General features: G+C 38.7%; 1 long non-coding RNA gene across 1 annotated transcript in view; it reads left to right on the forward strand.

Moving 5' to 3' along the window:
• The first annotated feature begins 2898 nt into the window (after positions 1–2898).
• Positions 2899–10991, forward strand: part of LOC116834771 (uncharacterized) — an 82353-nt gene continuing 74260 nt past the window's right edge. Inside the window, exon 1 of the long non-coding RNA XR_004376037.2 lies at positions 2899–3011. This is a non-coding gene — a long non-coding RNA (uncharacterized LOC116834771). The remainder of the gene's footprint in view (positions 3012–10991) is intronic.

The following is a 10991-nucleotide window of genomic DNA, read 5'->3' on the forward strand; positions in this document are numbered from 1 at the left end:
TAATTCACTTATTAAAATTATTACAAAACTGGCCAGTTCTCATATAATAAAAATCAGTGTCTATACAGAAAATGTATATAACATAAAAAGAATATTTTGGATTTGCTATAGCACTTTGCTTGCAAAGATATCAAAGCTCTCTGCAAACATGGGTAATATCCACATTTTACAGATGGGGTACTGAATTGACAAAGAGGCTAGTTAGGTGCCTAAATACCCTTGAGTATTTGGGCCCAAATGACTTGCTCAAGATCATGGTATAAGATAGTGTTTAGAACACAGATCTGTTCTAAGTTCTAACCACTGATACATTGCCTCCCATATAAAGTATACAGATTATAGACAAAGTGTTTGTATGAATATGTGTAAAATATTTAGATTATAATACCTTAAATGGGATTCTTAACATGTTCCACATATTGCCAACCAATCTCCCTCATCAGCTTCTTTCTGTCTTTGCTTGTACTGTCTGTGGAGAGGATTTTAAAAAGATAAAATCGTTTTTTTTTTTAACTGGAAATACTCCCCCTGCATTCAATTGGCCTTGGATCTTCAATGGGAAGATAGAAACTGTGATTTGCATAATCTGTCTGTCTCCTTGAATTGGTTTGAGAAACTAATATTTAAAAGGTTTTACCCACTGGTGCTAAGGAATTTTAAAATGGTATGTATGAAAAATATATATGTTGTTACTCAGATAAGCTTTTACAAGGTGGCTTTTTTGGCATATAATCAGTAATTGTTTTCAGCTTGGTTTCCTTTTGTAGGCAGGCCTTTTAATTTAAATGATTATTCATCTCTGGCTAATAATGGGGGGTAGAATTCAGCAGCTGATATTGATAAAAGACTTAAGGTAGCATAAATCTAGTTTTAGAAAAGAAGGAATAACTAGAGATAGCATAGGTTAGTTGCTTAGAGTGATAGGAGTTCATGCCAAGCTATTGTAATATTTCATTTAGGAACTTAAAACAGAAACATGTTTAGAAAATACTAGTTTCCAAGTCAGGCTGGGTGCTAGAATATTAGATACTGTTCTTTAGATGAACTAGACTGTTTTCCAGCTCTTCTTGTATACTGATGTGAAGATTACAGAATGATTAATGCATTTGGGGAAATTTACTTAAGGAAAAATTGAGGAAAAGCCCTTTTTTTAACAAGGTATTTTCAATTCTGTAAAGAACATCAGCTAACCTCTCTCCTCCTATCTCATTCCACTATTTTTCCATTTTTCCATGGATGGAAAGTTTAAGGGCACTATGAAGTACATTTTGGTAAAAAATCAAAAATACTGAGAATTTGGCTATGTTTGTGTGTGAGAGAAGGAAATAACACATCGTTCAGGATTTTAGCAAACTACACCCACATTAAAACTCCTATTATTATAGCTACAGTGAATATCTAGCAAATATTTAAATGAAAACTAGAAGAAAACCTCCACATCATAAATGCCTTAGGCAAGAGAGAATCAGTGGTTACTTTCCAAAAAGGCAATTAAACAGAAATAAGCCCAAAAGATGCCATACAAAGAGCAAGAATGAATTAGCAATGCTGTCATGCTTTAAGTGCTATAAAACCCTCATCAGCATACATTTCTTTTTAAGATTAATAGTGCTATACCTGATACTCCTTATCATCTGCAGCAGCAAGTGCTGATTTCTTATTCCATGTGGGGGAAATGCACTCATGACAAAAGTGCTCCAGGGAAACCTAACATCCTAAGGGACTGTGATGCAGTTTTTCAGTCAAATGCAGAATGAATACTTATTCTTATATTTCCACGATGAGGATGATTTAGGGAAACTGTTTTTGTGACAGAACATGCCTTCAAATTGGTGTTATCTTACCTCTTCTAAGGCCTTGGTAACTCAATGAAAGATGTAGAAGTGTGACCCCTAGTGGGTGTGAGTAATAGGTGCCATTCGTGTAGCAACAGGAAATAAATAGGTCATGAAAGAAAAGCCTGTTAAAAAGGAAGAGAGGACAAACTGCAGAATAGGGGCTGTCCAACTGGCCTACAGAGAGCTGGCTGATTGGTGGTGGCTCTCATTCTGAGCTGTTAAGACAGAAAAATATTTAGTGTATGTTCAGCTATCACTTTCTCCAGAAAGAAATTGCTGTGGTTAGGGATAGTATACAATTATGAATGGAAGGAGAGAAGTGCTCAGTGAAGTACTGTTAAGATGGGGCCCTCACAAAGCATTGAAGATCTGTTGATATAAGGACTTGGGTGCCTAAACCTGAACCACTCTGGTCCCCCCTTGGTGACTAAGAACAACAAATTGTCAAAGGATGCTGGGATTTGTAGTCCCCTCCTTGGAAGCAAGTTGAGTCATGGAGGAAGTGTGCGCACAGAAGCAGTAGTTGAGTGTAACCCCCATGTGCCTAATAGGAAAATATCTCTTTAAGAGATCTGTGGGGGAGGGCAGGTATGAATGAGTTGTCTACTTCATTGTTGCTAGGCAGATGCCCAATTAACCTGCAAACTCAGAAGTTTCTGGAATTGGGTGTGGTAGTTTTGGGTATACTCAATAGGGTCCTTGTAGCTGGACTCAAACTCTATGAGGGCAAGTGGCCATGTGCCCTGTGTGGATTTGAAGAAGTTGATCCACAGGAGCAGAAAGCAGCCTGTTTTCCCTAATTCTGAAGCATTTTGTAGCAGGTTAGTGATATTGTTAACCCTGCCACCCTGGCAGAGTTAATTATAGAAAGGGGAAAACTGATTTATTTTTGTTTTTATTTTATATTTGGAATGTCATTTGATTTTAGCCATGCTGTTTTAGTTAAACTGTCTCATCTAGTATGATTCACTTTTCTCTTATTTGAATGGGATGATGGGGAAAGTCATTTATTTTGCTGGTCTCAGTTTTGTATCTTTCTTATAACTGGGTTTTTAAAAAATCTATATACTTAATCTAGTGGTTGGCTAATCACCTGACTAGCTAAGAGTCATTTCAGCAGAGGAGGAAGAGTCTGCAGGGATTCCAGCTGAAGATTTCTCCAAGCCAGTGGAGGTAAATTGTTGTTGCAGTGCTTTTGACATAACAGACGGTATAGATTTTGGCTGTCAAAAACTGTAAGTGAGACTCAGGTGATCTCAACCTAAGCTTTTTGGGAACTCTGAATTTCTCCCCACTATGTTTCTGTGGGGACTGACCTGTTTAGATTTAATTTGTTTTTGTTGTTTGTATATAACTGAAGATAATGTATGTGAATTATAAAGTAGCTATGTTTATGTTGTAGAAATTACGTTGTTACTATTGTTTCTTTATCTCTGTAAAACTGTTACTTAAGAACTAAATTTAATTCCTTTTGTTCTTTTTGGACTTGATGATAGGCAGGTTGACCCTGTGTGATCCTTGCTGAAAATCCTAAATGACTGCATTTTGGGTCTCCAGGTGCTTTTCTATGGCAATTGGGTTCTTTTTTTTGAGGAAGTGGAGAAGCATGAAGTAAACTCTAGCCCAGTATTTCTCAGCCTTTTTGAAACTAGGGACCAGCTTGCGGCCTTCCTAAACTGTGTCAGGGAGATCTTAGGGACCAGCACTGGTCCATGGATTGGTTGTTGAGAAACACTGCTGTAGTCCAGTAGTTCTCAAACAGGGGTCTGGGGCCCCCTGGGGGGCTGTGAGCAGGTTTCAGGGGTCCTCCAAGCATGGCCAGCATTAAGACTTTCTGGGGTCCAGGGCAGAAAGCTGAAACCCGACCACCTGGAGCCCTGAGCCCTGCCACCTGAGGCAGAAGCTAAAGCCTGAGTAACTTAGCTTTGCTGGGGGGCCTAAGCAATTGCCCTGCTTGCTACCTCCTAAAGCTGGCCCTGGCTTTTATATGTACAAAACCAGTTGTGGCACAGGCAGGGGTTCAGAAAGAAAAAGATTGAGAACCTCTGCTCTAGCGCACCCAAAGGTTACATGAGCACCAGTCACACCGATTTAGCTCATCTGTTTTAACCTGGCTTGGTGTTAACAGGTGTGCACTTAAGTTACTAAGCTTCTTGAAATGTGTTGCTCCTCAGCTTACCCTGCTCGCTAGCCTAATTCACAATGTAGGAGTTCAGAGTAACTGTACCCTCAGAGATACAGTTCTCCCTTGGCCTGCACTGCATCCTAGTCTGATTCAGTGCAGAGCTCTCTTTGTGCTGAATATTTAAAGCAGCTAGTAAGAAAAATGGCAAATGGCTTCTATAAAAATACAGCTTCTCAAATCTGGAAAGCTGCAGAATTGAGGTCTGTCTTGTTCATCTCATCAATTTTAATTTATTCAAGCTTTGACCATTTGTAGTCGTCACTTAATGAACACTTTCAAACCTTCAGATTTCATTGTCAAATAACATGTGTGTGGGAATGAAAGGTCTGTCCAGTGAAGTGAAACAAGCCTACATTAGCCAATCAGGGAATGAAGGGCAAAAACAGGCAAAGTTCTCAGCTGTGCCACTAAGTCATGTTAGGAATCTTTTATAAGGAGTAAAATATTTATTTTATTAGTATAGTGCTAGTAATTAACCACAATGTTTGACAGACTAAGGAGGAATTTTAAAATTGTCACAATATAAATAAATTCAGCCGTTCTAAATTCAAATTACACTTTTCAAACAGCCCATAAAACAAAAGTTAAAGTAGATCCATTTTAGACCATAAAGAGAAACTTCACATAATTCTTGCTTTTGCAGCCACCTAGGTAAATAGAACAATTGACCATATAACTGAACAATCTCTCTATAACAAATATTCTAATTTAAACCAATGAGCCAAAAGGCTTCTGGGCTAAGACTGAAAATTGTTGTTTGAGGGGAAAATGGCTGCTGATTTAAAAAAATAAAGTTGTAACAAATCTTCAACCTGGCAAGCCTGCATGGGCATCAGGGGTGTCTTTCAGTGCTAATATACCTGCTTTTCAGATAAGCTGACTGCATTGTTTTGAAAGCAGTGCTCTGAAGGCCTGGCTTAGCTTATGTTACTCTACATTTCTCAAATGTATAGATGGCCTTCAAGGGAGACCTTTGTTTTGTTTAACATCTGCTATATCTAATTGTTTACAAATATCTTAAATGTTAAACTTAACTTTTTTTACACTTGAAAAGTGCTGACTAAACCTGTTGCTGAAAACCACACACAATGCGGATATAGATATACTTGCAAAAGCCAGGGAAACTTAAAGTTTGAGACCTATTAAGCTGTTTCTCCAAATATAACATTGTCATCCGATATAAATTCTTATGCTGAATTCATAACCAATTAGAGAGGCATTGTGCTTTGGTTGAAATGGAGCACTCTCCCACCTCTACCCTAAGTAAAGCAGTAGGGGTATAAGTAGGCAGACCAAGCATTCTGCTAAAACTGATTTTGCACCATCTCTAATGGCATAAGTTCTTTCCCATCCCAGATTTCCACACCATATAATATCTGAGCATAAACACTAGCAATAAACACTGAGAGCCAGTGCATGAAATTAAACTAACCCATGCACATGGGAAAGTAAGAGCTGCTTGCATGGCCCATAAGCCTCCTGTTTGTCTCATACACCCCTGTATAAAAAACAAATACCCAGATAAGAAAAGGACTCAATCTGTTCAGTTCAGTACAGTGGGCAATTATCCACTTAAGCAATTTTGGTCTATGGCTGAAGGTAACTACTTTAGTTTTCTGATAAGTAAATCATACACTCCTGCTGACACAAAAGAAAAGAAAATGGTAATCTTTAAGCAGATGCTTCAGACCAAAGGAGTTGGGGACAACAAAACCATATCTGCATATCGGAGGAGTGACATTGGTCTGTTCAGAATTCTAGGGGTAGAATAATGCTCCCCCTCTAATTGTGCCACTACCTCATTAATATAAAAATTAAAATGGGGACACGTAAACAACTCTGACTCTGACCCTACCTTCCTGATGAAAATAAGGTGTTAGCTCACCCTTCTTCCCTATTCTAACTCTAGATGCCATTATCTGCTCCCCCCTCCACCCAAGACTGCCTCTATCAACAGCATCACAGGTAGATTTCAAATCTAAGGTCACATTGCTCCTCCAAAGGGGAGATAATTGTATGTGTATAGGTCCATATGAGCACAAATGTTATCTATAGTTGAGGGGCCTTTCCTAAAGTCAGCTTGTTCCTCTGCAAAAAAGTTTCAGCTCTCAGACCAGTCTTCTAACCTCCCCAGGAGGTATCTGGAAGAGATCTGAAAGGCTTTCTGGACCATAATTCTCAGAGTAACTTTATTTCCTCTATAATAGAGAAACAAGAATACCCAGTAGATGCAGGGAAAGTCCCTGTTGTTCTTATTGGTAAATTTGCTAAAAGAGGAGCCCTTCAATTGATATGATCCTTACATTTCTGTGGGAATAATCCCTTCACCAAGAGCTTAATTATGATGATGACTGATTTAAATTTTAAAATTTCCCTAATGGAAAATGTGTCTGTTCCAGAAAAGCACAATAGGTAACGTCCATCAGGACGGACAATGTCAGAGGTTTAGTGGATAGGGAATCACTAAAGAATGGGGGGCTGGGAGAACCTCTCACAAGAATATATAAGGATAAGAGCTTCAGTATTTACATTAACCTTAGAATTGCTACCAATGTCAATATGAATAAATTTGTCTTGATGGTAGTAAATTAAAATTCCTCCCACAAGGTCCTTTGATCAAACTTTTTTTTTAAATATTTTTAAACATTTCTGCAGCCCCTATTTCTAACAGCCCTAGCCATAATCTGAAGCTGTTGTATGATTTGGATTATTTTGGTTATATACAAGATTTTCTTTCGTGGGATGAAAATATGCCCCCCTTCACAGTTAAAATTACTGGATAATTTGGCTATAAGTAAATACCATATGGACCTGTAATGCACCCTTCAGGCTGAGTAGTTTTTTTTTTTTTAATTAAGTTATTAGTTTTTAAGCTTAACTAAGGAATTCAAAGATTAATAATAACTTGGTGTGTTCCAGAAGGGCAATGTCAATACTCAAACCACTCCTGTTATTTCCTCTCACATTTCTGAGGTTAGAGAGCAGCCTCATATTTACCCATGAATTATTCCAACCTCTTAGCTTTGTTTAATTGAAAGTATTTCAGATTCAAGATTAAGAAATAAAAGCATAGTTAGGCTGAGTCCCTGGTGTTTATATTTCTGGGGGAAAGGATGAGTCAGAGGTCCAATTGCAACACAGTGTATGCACATTTTGGAGCAAGTAGTGTGTTCTGTACCCAGATATCAAAGTCAGAAGGTTGTTTTGTTTTGTTTTTTTTTCTTATGTAGAACCACAAGCATGGAGATGGAATTTTAAGGACTGCTGAGCTGTTAAGAAAATCTGGAGTCTGAGAGTGCTCCATAGCTACAGAGGCTACCTGGTAGAAAAGGTTAAAGGGAAACAGTCTAAAAGTGTTCAGTCGAAGAGAATTTCAGCTCCAGATGATAAAATGAATGATCAAATTATTCAAGTAAACTCTGCCTATACCCTACTACTCAGGTGAAATCAAATGGTCCAGATTTAGGCACTACTTCTCAATCCCATGATTTAATCATAGAATTATAGTCTTTAACCCTGAGAGAAATAGGCCTATTTATAAAGCCAATGGAGCATTTACCAACATCGTCTTTTAATGGAGGCTCTAGAAAAGGAGGTAGAATGACTAGGAGATGGGTCTGAGCAAGAAGAAAATATCACATGAAGATTGCCTTCTGGAAAATTGGTGGTATCAAAAGCAAATCTCAGGATATGGAGCATAGAAATCATTTTATCTCAATCTGATGCCCTTAGCCAAATTTCTTGAAGGAAAAGTACAAGATCTTTTGTCTTCCAGACTTTGAATCTCTTTTTATAAAGGAGTGTTAAGCATGTTAAGAGGGATAGACATGCCCTCCGGTCTTCTGTTTCCATTAAAACAAATATACCTATTAAGATCAGATAGCCCCTTTTTTCTGGCCTTCAGTTTTCTTTTCAGATACATAATGTTTTTATTAGCCATGAATATTTAACCTCTGTTTCTCTTTCTGCAATAAGTCTTTCTGGGGACACCTAGAATCTCTCATTGGGGACTTTTTCTATAAAAGAATCATCTAGCAACTTTGTTCTTTGAGGAGATTTCCATACTCTACTCAGTCCTGAGAATGGAGCAATTCCTAATCTTTCCACTGACTCGGTATAGAGAGCTTTTCCTCTTTAAATCCCTCTGGCCTAGATAGTCTATGGACTAGGTGAGAAATACTTTAGACTGCAAATTATGATGGCCTCTAAACCAAACAGTGATCGTCAACCCCTTCAGGTGAATTTTTGTTCATCTACCACCTCCCTATTCGTAAATACAGACTCAGGCAAAGTAGTCCAGCCCTGAATTAGAAGATGTAAATTTTGAAGTGAATTATACGAAGTAAAATACATATAAGCTTATGGGCACATGCCATTAAAAATGCATCCATCCTTCCTCTAGATGCTCTTTGATTTATTTAAAAAAATATTTATCTAAATAGATTAATCCAAGCACTTCCCTTTTGCCCAATCATTAGTAATCACACAGCAGCTAAAACCACTTATTTTTATGATCTCCCCAGTGTCTCTCAGTTCATGAGAATGTGTCTTGTAGCATGGTCTGAGGATTGATTAAAGCAGGACTATTTCATATCAGTGGAGGTTGGAAGTTCTGAAGCTTAGGGGTAGTCACAAAATTACTCTCCAGCTGTCTCCTCATGTGGGTGTGGTCCAGCTCTGCTGACCATGACTGTGGCAGTGTCCCACAGGAAGAGGTGGGGTTTCAGAAATAGGTCCTAAGTCATTTAGGGCTTGTAGGTCAAACCCAACACCTTCAAATTCTGCCCAGTAGTAAGTAAATAGCAGTGCAGTTCCAAAACCAGTGGTGACAGGTACCATGCAACAATATACCTGTAACAAAGAAGTTAACAAATTCTACAGTCTATAACTTGAAACTTAAGATGTAGCCTTATGTAGAAAAAGTATTGTAGTCTCTTCTGGAGATAAGAAATACATAAGATACAAAGATACCCTCGTGGCTTATGCCAACAAACCGCGATCCAGTCAGATGGTGACCGTAGACTCGAATATAATTAAAGAATGACTTCAAATCTTTAGTCATAGCTTTAAAAGGCAGTCGGTCCTTGGAGGGTATAAACACCTACCGAGTTGCATGGAAAGGTGGTTGGCTAAATATATACACCTCTACCCCGATATAACACGAATTCAGATATAACGTGGTAAAGCAGTGCTCCAGGGGGGTGGGGCCGCGCACTCTGTCGGATCAAAGCAAGTTTGAGATACCGCGTTATAGGTGAAACTGTGTTAAGATTTTTTTGGCTCCAGAGAACAGCGTTATATTGGGGTAGGGGTGTAGCTGTATCACAGGCATCTTGGAGTACAGTACTAGACTTTTCCTCATAGTCGAGGCTGATGATATTTGACAGTGGATAGGGAAAAATGACAGGAGTGTTGGAAGCCCATTTCCGGCACTAGGTAAAGATCCTACTGTGACAGATTGAAAACAGGGCAGGCAAACCATACTCCCAACAAGCCTCTGCTGACTCATAGGTGTTGGTGGTGTCAGACTTAACTAGGAATAAGGAACAATTGCAGATATGTGATGAATCATTCTTCCAGTTTTATTCTGGGTCTTGGTCTGTGACCAGAGCTCCGAAGTGCTACTGCAAAGCAAATTAATAATATACTGCTTGTTAAATGTTAGGTTTTTCACACAAATGTGCATAAAACTAAATTTTAGAATTACTGGCAGGCACCAGGTATAACTCTCTTAAAAACTGGTGTTTAGATCAAGGAAGGAGCAAGTGACTAGGTCAGGAGACATGGGTTGTATTCCCAAGTCTGCCATTGACAGAGTTTAAGCAAATAATCTCTGCTTTGGTTTCCTATCTCTAAAATAAAGATTATCTTTTGTGCAGTGCTATGAGATGCTCTCTGGATGAAGAATTGCACTAGTGCAAAATATGACTTCAGATAGAACTGTGCCAAATGTATTTTGCAGACTAACACTTATCGTTCTGGAACATCCATACTTTGTAGTGTTCTGTGGAGGCCTGGCACACACTCTTCATACTTCAAAATTTAAGACTTGTTGGAATCAATTTACCCTGTAACAATCTTTTGGAGACTAACTGATGTGGCAGTCACTTAATATTTCCAAGACTTTGGAAGTTACAAATGCTGATAGTAAAGCTTAGAATGCATCCTAACCTACAGCAGTGTGCTATAGACTTTGAGGTTGTTCATCTACCTTGTGCCAGTACCTGACCACCTCACATCAGTGAATTAACCTAGAGACTGCTCCAGTTCAAAAGAGAAAACTTTGGTGCTAACATACATTTGGACTTGAATTAAGGGTTTCACTTATTTATTTTACAGCTCAGTAAACTGAGGTGTGTTTTGTCTTCTAGATGGTTCATATTTGTCACTGATTCATGTGAAGACGACACTGTGACCTAAAGAAATGGCCAGGATAGGGAGGTGGGGGAATGAAATAGTCTTATACAGTGGCTCCAGATTATCTGCTTTCATAGCTTTAGAAGAAAAACACTGTGCAGGGTCACACATGAAGACACTTTTCTCCTTAATTAAGTAGCCAATTTAGAACCAAAACTTCACCCACCAGGCCAAGTTTCTGATCTCTCTACTGCAGTAACTGATCAGAGGTTTGTATAATATATTAAACCAAAAAGAATGCTTTTTAAGAACAATGAACAAACTAGCCTAAGACCACCCCACCACTCCGATGGAAACTGTTCTCTCCTCAGTGCTCCCAAGGAAGGTGGAAAGAACAAGGAACCATGTCCACAAGGTGTAATGGGAGGTGCCTGGCTCTGCGTTAGGGGGTGTTAAAGTTAAGTCTTCAAAGACCCATGTTGAAAATAAATTTACACCTCATAGACTCATAGACTCGTAGGTCAGAAGGGACCAATATGATCATCTAGTCTGACCTCCTGCACAAAGCAGGCCACAGAACCCTACCCATCCACTTCTATAACAACCCCTAA

The sequence above is a fragment of the Chelonoidis abingdonii genome, chromosome 2 (genome assembly GCF_003597395.2).
Source record: "Chelonoidis abingdonii isolate Lonesome George chromosome 2, CheloAbing_2.0, whole genome shotgun sequence".
NCBI lineage: Eukaryota > Metazoa > Chordata > Testudines > Testudinidae > Chelonoidis > Chelonoidis abingdonii.